The sequence below is a fragment of the Oncorhynchus keta genome, chromosome 34 (genome assembly GCF_023373465.1).
Source record: "Oncorhynchus keta strain PuntledgeMale-10-30-2019 chromosome 34, Oket_V2, whole genome shotgun sequence".
Lineage (NCBI taxonomy): Eukaryota > Metazoa > Chordata > Actinopteri > Salmoniformes > Salmonidae > Oncorhynchus > Oncorhynchus keta.
The window spans coordinates 13,490,324-13,500,355 of record NC_068454.1 but is presented as its reverse complement, the minus strand read 5'-3'; the positions used below and the strand labels follow the sequence as shown (position 1 = coordinate 13,500,355).

The 10,032-nt window shown below is 41.4% G+C and overlaps 1 pseudogene; it reads right to left on the bottom strand.

Moving 5' to 3' along the window:
• Positions 1 to 244: 244 nt before the first annotated feature.
• LOC118366601 (rho guanine nucleotide exchange factor 7-like) overlaps positions 245 to 10,032 on the bottom strand; it is a 42,494-nt pseudogene continuing 32,706 nt past the window's right edge.

Sequence of the window (10,032 nt, the reverse complement as noted above, 5' to 3'; positions counted from 1 at the left end):
TGTTGCACATCCGTGGTGGATGAGTTGTGAATGTAAAGAGCTTTGAGCACCTGGAAAAGTGCTACATCATCATCATCATCATCATCATCAGCAGCAGCAGCAGCATCAGCAGCATCATCAGAATCCCTTTCAGAGTCTTCCTGCAGTGCAGGAATGGGGGTTGGAGTTGCTCTCCTAAAAACACATTTATTTCTCCAAAGGCACATTCCTCAGCAGTGCTCATATTCAATTCAATTCAATTCAAGGGCTTTATTGGCATGGGAAACATGTGTTAAGATTGCCAAAGCAAGTGAGGTAGATAATATATAAAGTGAAATAAACAATCAAAATTAACAGTAAACATTACACATACAGAAGTTTCAAAACAATAAAGACATTACAAATGTCATATTATATATATATATACAGTGTTTTAACAATGTACAAATGGTTAAAGGACACAAGATAAAATAAATAACCATAAATATGGGTTGTATTTACAATGGTGTGTGTTCTTCACTGGTTGCCCTTTTCTCGTGGCAACAGGTCACAAATCTTGCTGCTGTGATGGCACACTGTGGAATTCCACCCAGTAGATATGGGAGTTTATCAAAATTGGATTTGTTTTTGAATTCTTTGTGGATCTGTGTAATCTGAGGGAAATATGTCTCTCTAATATGGTCATACATTGGGCAGGAGGTTAGGAAGTGCAGCTCAGTTTCCACCTCATTTTGTGGGCAGTGTGCATATAGCCTGTCTTCTTTTGAGAGCCATGTCTGCCTACGGCGGCCTTTCTCAATAGCAAGGCTATGCTCACTGAGTCTGTACATAGTCAAAGCTTTCCTTAAGTTTGGGTCAGTCACAGTGGTCAGGTATTCTGCCGCTGTTTGCTCTGTTTTTTTGTTCATTCTTTCCAATGTGTCAAGTAATTATCTTTTTGTTTTCTCATGATTTGGTTGGGTCTAATTGTGCTGCTGTCCTGGGGCTCTGTAGGGTGTGTTTGTGAACAGAGCCCCAGGACCAGCTTGCTTAGGGGACTCTTCTCCAGGTTCATCTCTCTGTAGGTGATGGCTTTGTTATGGAAGGTTTGGGAATCGCTTCCTTTTTTACATAAAAGCGTACCAGTACCAGTCAGTAGCAATCAATACTGTACCAGTACCAGTCAGTACCAATACCAGTCAATACCAGTACCAATCATTACCAGTACCAGTCAATACCAGAACCAGTCAGTAGCAATCAATACTGTACCAGTACCAGTCAGTACCAATACCAGTCAATACCAGTACCAATCATTACCAGTACCAGTCAATACCAGAACCAGTCAGTACCAGTACCAGTCAATACCAGTACCAGTCAGTACCAGTATCAGGACAACCTGACATGATGGCTCCTTGCTGTCCCCAGTCCACCTGAGCGTGCTGCTGCTCCAGTTTCAACTGTTCTGCCTTATTATTATACAACCATGCTGGTCATTTATGAACATTTGAACATCTTGGCCATGTTCTGTTATAATCTCCACCCGGCACAGCCAGAAGAGGACTGGCCACTCCACATAGCCTGGTTCCTCTCTAGGTTTCTTCCTAGGTTTTGGCCTTTCTAGGGAGTTTTTCCTAGCCACCGTGCTTCTACACCTGCATTGCTTGCTGTTTGGGGTTTTAGGCTGGGTTTCTGTACAGCACTTTGAGATATCAGCTGATGTACGAAGGGCTATATAAATCAATTTGATTTGATTTGAGGACTAGTCAGTACCAATACCACTCAGTACCAATACCAGGGTCAGTTGTACAACTGGTACAATACCAGGGTCAGTTGTACAACTGAAATGTGTCTTCCACATTTAACCTAACCCCTATGAATCAGACAGGTTCAGGGAGCTGGCTTATTCAGCATCCACGTCATCTGAGCCCAGGAAGCAGGTGTTGTTGGGGGTTAACTGCCTTGCTCAAGAGCAGAACGGCTCAGGGATTCAAATCAGTAACCGTTCGGTTACTGGCCAGACACTCTTAAACGCTAGGTGCCACTCCAGGTCCATGTTAGTTCACGGATGGATCCAAAGACATTCCTCATTATTATAGGTGGGGCCAGGAGTTTTTCCTAGCCACATGACCTGACTGGAAAAAACTCAGGGCCCTAGCTCAACACACACACAAACATGTATCTGCACGCAATCATATCTGCACACACATCATAAGTTAGTCTCGTCCCAGGTGTGGTTATTCATACTCTGTAACACCCTCGGGACAACCTTATCCAGCTCTTTCCGTGCCCTCTGCTCCTCCTCCAGTGACCTCTTCATCTTCTTATTGTCCTGTTGAGGGGTCAAAGGTCAGCTTCATATGCCACAAAGCATTCCGTTTGGTAGTTTTACTACTTCATCCGTCATAACAGTGTAAAGTGTCGCATGCCATATTGAGTTGTCATAGGCCTGTCTTAAGCCAGCATAATGGGGACACAGAGGGGACAATCACCTGTTGGAGCTCCTGTACCTCGTCCCTCAGGGCATACACTACATCCTCCAGGCTCCTTCAACACAACACAGACGGTTAACACCATCCTACAGAAAAATACATGATCATATACAGCAGGGCTGGATTAATTATTGAGGTAATTACTTCCCTCAATGATGATATAAAAACATTTAGATTCATTTTTAATAATGTTGATATAGAATCATTAGGTACAACAGTCCATTTGACCTCTGTGACCCAGCAGGAACGAGGGGAGAAGTAACAATATGCACGTGGAGGTACACACCCACTAAAAAAAACACTTTGAGCACCTTGAGTGATAGAGTAGCCACTATTAACCAGGAAAACAGTGGCAGTAATAGCCATGGAAAAGGAGCAGCTCCCAACAAAGAAATGATTGATAAAGAGGGTTGTTCTGTTTCAGTAATTTGGAAGTGGTTTGGCTTTTAGAAGTCTGACAAAGAGCAGAGCAATGTGCAAATTGTGCCATAGACAGATGGTTACCAAGTCTGGTAAAACGACACATCGACCCAACTTCAACTGGGATGTACCATTAGTCTAACAGTCATAAACATCTACCCCGACTTCAACTGGGATGTACCATTAGTCTAACAGTTATAAACATCTACCCCGACTTCAACTGGGATGTACCATTAGTCTAACAGTCATAAACATCTACCCCGGCTTCAACTGGGATGTACCATTAGTCTAACAGTTATAAACATCTACCCCGACTTCAACTGTGATGTACCATTAGTCTAACAGTTATAAACATCTACCCCAACTTCAACTGTGATGTACCATTAGTCTAACAGTTATAAACATCTACCCCAACTTCAACTGGGATGTACCATTAGTCTAACAGTTATAAACATCTACCCAACTTCAACTGTGATGTACCATTAGTCTAACAGTTATACACATCTACCCAACTTCAACTGTGATGTACCATTAGTCTAGCAGTTATAAACATCTACCCCGACTTCAACTGGGATGTACCATTAGTCTAACAGTTATAAACATCTACCCAACTTCAACTGTGATGTACCATTAGTCTAACAGTTATAAACATCTACCCCAACTTCAACTGGGATGTACCATTAGTCTAACAGTTATAAACATCTACCCCGACTTCAACTGTGATGTACCATTAGTCTAACAGTTATAAACATCTACCCCAACTTCAACTGTGATGTACCATTAGTCTAACAGTTATAAACATCTACCCCAACTTCAACTGTGATGTACCATTAGTCTAACAGTTATAAACATCTACCCCAACTTCAACTGGGATGTACCATTAGTCTAACAGTTATAAACATCTACCCCAACTTCAACTGTGATGTACCATTAGTCTAACAGTTATAAACATCTACCCCAACTTCAACTGGGATGTACCATTAGTCTAACAGTTATAAACATCTACCCCAACTTCAACTGTGATGTACCATTAGTCTAACAGTTATAAACATCTACCCCGACTTCAACTGTGATGTACCATTAGTCTAACAGTTATAAACATCTACCCCAACTTCAACTGTGATGTACCATTAGTCTAACAGTTATAAACATCTACCCCAACTTCAACTGGGATGTACCATTAGTCTAACAGTTATAAACATCTACCCCAACTTCAACTGTGATGTACCATTAGTCTAACAGTTATAAACATCTACCCCAACTTCAACTGGGATGTACCATTAGTCTAACAGTTATAAACATCTACCCCAACTTCAACTGTGATGTACCATTAGTCTAACAGTTATAAACATCTACCCCGACTTCAACTGTGATGTACCATTAGTCTAACAGTTATAAATATCTACCCCAACTTCAACTGGGATGTACCATTAGTCTAACAGTTATAAACATCTACCCAACTTCAACTGTGATGTACCATTAGTCTAACAGTTATAAACATCTACCCCAACTTCAACTGGGATGTACCATTAGTCTAACAGTTATAAACATCTACCCCAACTTCAACTGTGATGTACCATTAGTCTAACAGTTATAAACATCTACCCCAACTTCAACTGGGATGTACCATTAGTCTAACAGTTATAAACATCTACCCCAACTTCAACTGTGATGTACCATTAGTCTAACAGTTATAAACATCTACCCCGACTTCAACTGGGATGTACCATTAGTCTAACAGTTATAAACATCTACCCCAACTTCAACTGTGATGTACCATTAGTCTAACAGTTATAAACATCTACCCCGACTTCAACTGTGATGTACCATTAGTCTAACAGTTATAAACATCTACCCCAACTTCAACTGTGATGTACCATTAGTCTAACAGTTATAAACATCTACCCCAACTTCAACTGGGATGTACCATTAGTCTAACAGTTATAAACATCTACCCCGACTTCAACTGTGATGTACCATTAGTCTAACAGTTATAAACATCTACCCCAACTTCAACTGGGATGTACCATTAGTCTAACAGTTATAAACATCTACCCCAACTTCAACTGTGATGTACCATTAGTCTAACAGTTATAAACATCTACCCCGACTTCAACTGTGATGTACCATTAGTCTAACAGTTATAAATATCTACCCCAACTTCAACTGGGATGTACCATTAGTCTAACAGTTATAAACATCTACCCAACTTCAACTGTGATGTACCATTAGTCTAACAGTTATAAACATCTACCCCAACTTCAACTGGGATGTACCATTAGTCTAACAGTTATAAACATCTACCCCAACTTCAACTGGGATGTACCATTAGTCTAACAGTTATAAACATCTACCCCAACATCAACTGGGATGTACCATTAGTCTAACAGTTATAAACATCTACCCCAACTTCAACTGTGATGTACCATTAGTCTAACAGTTATAAACATCTACCCCAACTTCAACTGTGATGTACCATTAGTCTAACAGTTATAAACATCTACCCCAACATCAACTGGGATGTACCATTAGTCTAACAGTTATAAACATCTACCCCAACTTCAACTGTGATGTACCATTAGTCTAACAGTTATAAACATCTACCCCAACTTCAACTGTGATGTACCATTAGTCTAACAGTTATAAACATCTACCCCAACTTCAACTGGGATGTACCATTAGTCTAGCAGTTATAAACATCTACCCAACATCAACTGGGATGTACCATTAGTCTAACAGTTATAAACATCTACCCAGCAGGAGGATGAGAGAGAGGCGTAATTCCTTCTTCATCATCCTGATCCATTCACCCCTCATTGGTTTTACCTCACCACACCCCTGGCTGTTGTAGACAAAAATAAAACACCAACAAGAATACAGCGTATTTTCATGAGAGAAAAGACACCATTTTGTTTTCACATTTCCTGTTCTAATAGTTTAGCCTGGAATCTAGTTGACAGTGACATCCAACAAAGTGAAATAAGGTTCTGACAAAACACCCTAAATACCAACTGCTAACAAAAGACAGATTTATTCACAACTCAATGATACAGTGTTTGGGACCTCTTGTCATACACAGTACCAGTCAAAAGTTTGGACACACCCACTCATTCAAGGGTTTTTCTTTATTTTTACTATTTTCTACATTGTAGAATAATAGTGAAGACATCAAAACTATGAAATAGCACAGATGGAATAATGTAGTAACCAAATAAGTGTTAAACGAATCAAAATATATTTTAGATTCTTCAAAGTAGCCACGTTTTGCCTTGATTACAGCTTTGCACACACTTGGCATTCTCTCAACCAGCTTAATCTGGAATGTTTTTCCAACAGGCTTGAAGGAGTTCCCACATATAATGAGCACTTGTTGGCTGCTTTTCCTTCCCTCTGCAGTCCAAATCATCCCAAACCATCTAAATTTGATTGAGGTCGGTTGATTGTGGAGGCCAGGTCATCTGATGCAGCACTCTATCACTTTCCTTATTGGTCAAATAGCCCTCACGCAGCCTGGAGCTGTGTTTTGGGTTATTGTCTTGTTGAAAAACAAATGATAGTGGGACTAAGTGCAAACCAGATGGGATGCTGGTGAAGTGTGCCTTTAATTCTAAATAAATCACCAGTGTCACAAAAAAGCACCCCCACACAATCACACCTCCTCCTCCATGCTTCACAGTGGGAACCACACACGTGGAGATCATCCTTTCACCTACTCGGCATCTCACAAAGACACACTGGTTGGAAACAAAAAATGGCAAATTTGCACTCATCAGTACAAAAGGACAGATTTCCACCGGTCTAATTTGCATTGCTCGTCTTTCTTGGCCCACGCAAGTCTCATCTTCTTATTTGTGTCCTTTAGTAGTGGTTTCTTTGCAGCAATTCGACCATGAAGGCCTGATTCACGCCTTCTCATGTGAACAGTTGATGTTGAGATGTGTCTGTTACTTGAACTCTGCGAAGCATTTATTTGGGCTGCAATTTCTGAGGCTGGTAACTCTAATGAACTTATCCTCTGCAGCAGAAGTAAGTCTGGGTCTTCCTTTCCTGTGGCTGTCCTCATGAGAGCCAGTTTCACCATAGCACTTGAAGGTTTTTGTGACTGCACTTGAAGAAACTTTTCTTTCAATATTCCAGATTGACTGACCTTCATGTCTTAAAGTAATGATGGACTGTCATTTCTCTTTGCCTATTTGAGCTGTTCTTGCCTTAATATGGACTTGGTCGTTAACCAAATATGGCTTTCTGTATACCACCCCTACCTTGTCAGAACACAAACAACTGTCTCAAATGCATTAAGAAAGAAATATGTTCCACAAATTAATATTAAGAAGGCACAACTGTTAATTGAAATGCATTCCAGGTGACTACCTCATGAAGCTGGTTGAGAAAATGCCAAGAATGTGCAAAGCTGTCATCAAGGCAAAATGGTGGCTATTTTGAAGAATCTCAAATATAAAACATATTTTGGTTTGTTTAACACTTTTTTGGTTACTACATGATTCCATGTGTGTAATTTAATAGTTTTGATGTCTTCACTGTTATTCTACAATGTAGAAAATAGTAAAATTAAAGAAAAACACTGGAATGAGTTGGCATGTCCAAACTTTTGACTGGTACTGTACATCAGTCTGTATATATTGTAGGTTTCTAGGTAGGTACAGTAGGTATGTTGGTAAGGTAGGTATGACATTTTGATTACAGGTGTGGGATAGGTCCTATACATCATTGGAGCATAACAGAGGACACAGTTGGACAAAGCAGTCACTTCACCTCTCAGTTTTTGCTTTTCTTATTTTTTTCCAACCACAGAATACACTGCAGTCACATGACCTGACCAACCACAGAGTACACTGCAGTCACATGACCTGACCAACCACAGAGTACACTGCAGTCACATGACCTGACCAACCACAGAGTACACTGCTGTCACATGACCTGACCAACCACAGAATACACTGCAGTCACATGACCTGACCAACCACAGAATACACTGCAGTCACATGACCTGACCAACCACAGAATACACTGCAGTCACATGACCTGACCAACCACAGAATACACTGCAGTCACATGACCTGACCAACCACAGAATACACTGCAGTCACATGACCTGACCAACCACAGAATACACTGCAGTCACATGACCTGACCAACCACAGAGTACACTGCAGTCACATGACCTGACCAACCACAGAATACACTGCAGTCACATGACCTGATCAACCACAGAATACACTGCAGTCACATGACCTGACCAACCACAGAGTACACTGCAGTCACATGACCTGACCAACCACAGAATACACTGCAGTCACATGACCTGACCAACCACAGAGTACACTGCAGTCACATGACCTGATCAACCACAGAATACACTGCAGTCACATGACCTGACCAACCACAGAATACACTGCAGTCACATGACCTGATCAACCACAGAATACACTGCAGTCACATGACCTGACCAACCACAGAGTACACTGCAGTCACATGACCTGACCAACCACAGAGTACACTGCAGTTACAAAGTAGAAGACACAACACGAGGACAGTCATATTCTTAGCTCAAATACTGATAGAACCACTATTTGGCTTATTTTTTGTTCTATTGACATCCACTATGTACAAAAAGGAGATAATTTATTTTAGTTCATGTTGATCTGTGTTGATGAATAAGTATGTCACATATGACCTCTCCCACAAGACTAAGTTCTCTTTTGGTTGACACTTCCTCAACACTGACATTGTAGATTTACAGTATGGATGAGCTGTACAGGGACACTCAATATCTATGGCAATCCACTCCATCCACCATCCACTCAGTTTGATGTTATACACACACTGGTTAGAGGAGGTACACACACTGGCGGAGAGAGAGAAGACTGATCTGCAGAGAGAAGGCTGATCTGCAGAGAGAGAGAAGACTAATCTGCGAAGAGAGAAGACTGATCTGTGGAGAGAGAAGACTGATCTGTGGAGAGAGAAGACTGATCTGCAGAGAGAGGACTGATCTGCAGAGAAAGAGGACTGGTCTGCAGAGAGAAGACTGATCTGCAGAGAGAGAGGAGACTGATCTGTGGAGAGAGAAGACTGATCTGCAGAGAGAGAGGAGACTGATCTGTGAAGAGAGAAGACTGATCTGCGGAGATGGAGGACTGATCTGCGGAGAGAGAGAAGACGTATCTGCAGAGAGAAGGCTGATCTGCAGAGAGAGAGAAGACTGATCTGCGAAGAGAGAAGACTGATCTGCGGAGATAGAGGACTGATCTGCGAAGAGAGAAGACTGATCTGCAGAGAGAAAGAAGACTGATCTGCGGAAAGAGAAGACTGATCTGCGGAGAGAGAGAAGACTGATCTGCGGAAAGAGAAGACTGATCTGTGGAGAGAGAAGACTGATCTGCGGAGTAAGAAGACTGATCTGTGGAGAGATAAGACTGATCTGCGTAGAGGGAAGACTGATCTGCCAGAGAGAGTAGACTGATCTGCGGAGAGAGAAGACTGATCTGCGGAGAGAGAGAAGACTGATCTGCGGAGAGAGAGGACTGATCTGCAGAGAGAGGGGACTGATATGCAGAGAGAGAAGACTGATCTACAGAGAAAGAGGACTAATTTGAAGTGGACAGTAAACTGGGCCCAGTTTTTCAAAAGTTATCTATCTGGCTATCGGATAGGATTAAATGCATTGGAATAGAATAAATTGAACGGGTGTCCCCATTCCTATCCAATAGCTGATCCAATAGCCGGAATCCAGATAACCTTTGACCCCTGGGAATTCTTACCGTGGCATAAATACTTTCCCAGGAGAAGAGTTCTTACTCACGCATGGAAGAGCATGGTAATGTTTTGAAGGATACAAACAAATGTTTCCTACTTGGGATATAGAAACTGGACCTGCCAGGCTTGTGGCTCTGCTTAGGGCCTAAAGTTGTAATGCTTTTGAGAATATCATTGTTAAGCTGTTGAAGGAATATTGAGTTTAAAAGTACTGCATTTTGGATTGGGGTAAAATCTGATAAGAGTGTAAATCGTCACCCTGGGAATGAAGCATGCATGCTGTTCCTAGGGGAACTTCGATCTCATATCCTATATAATATCCTATTAATACCAATATCGTAGAAATACTACTGTCGATGCTGTGTCCTGTGCGTGAAATACTGCAGGG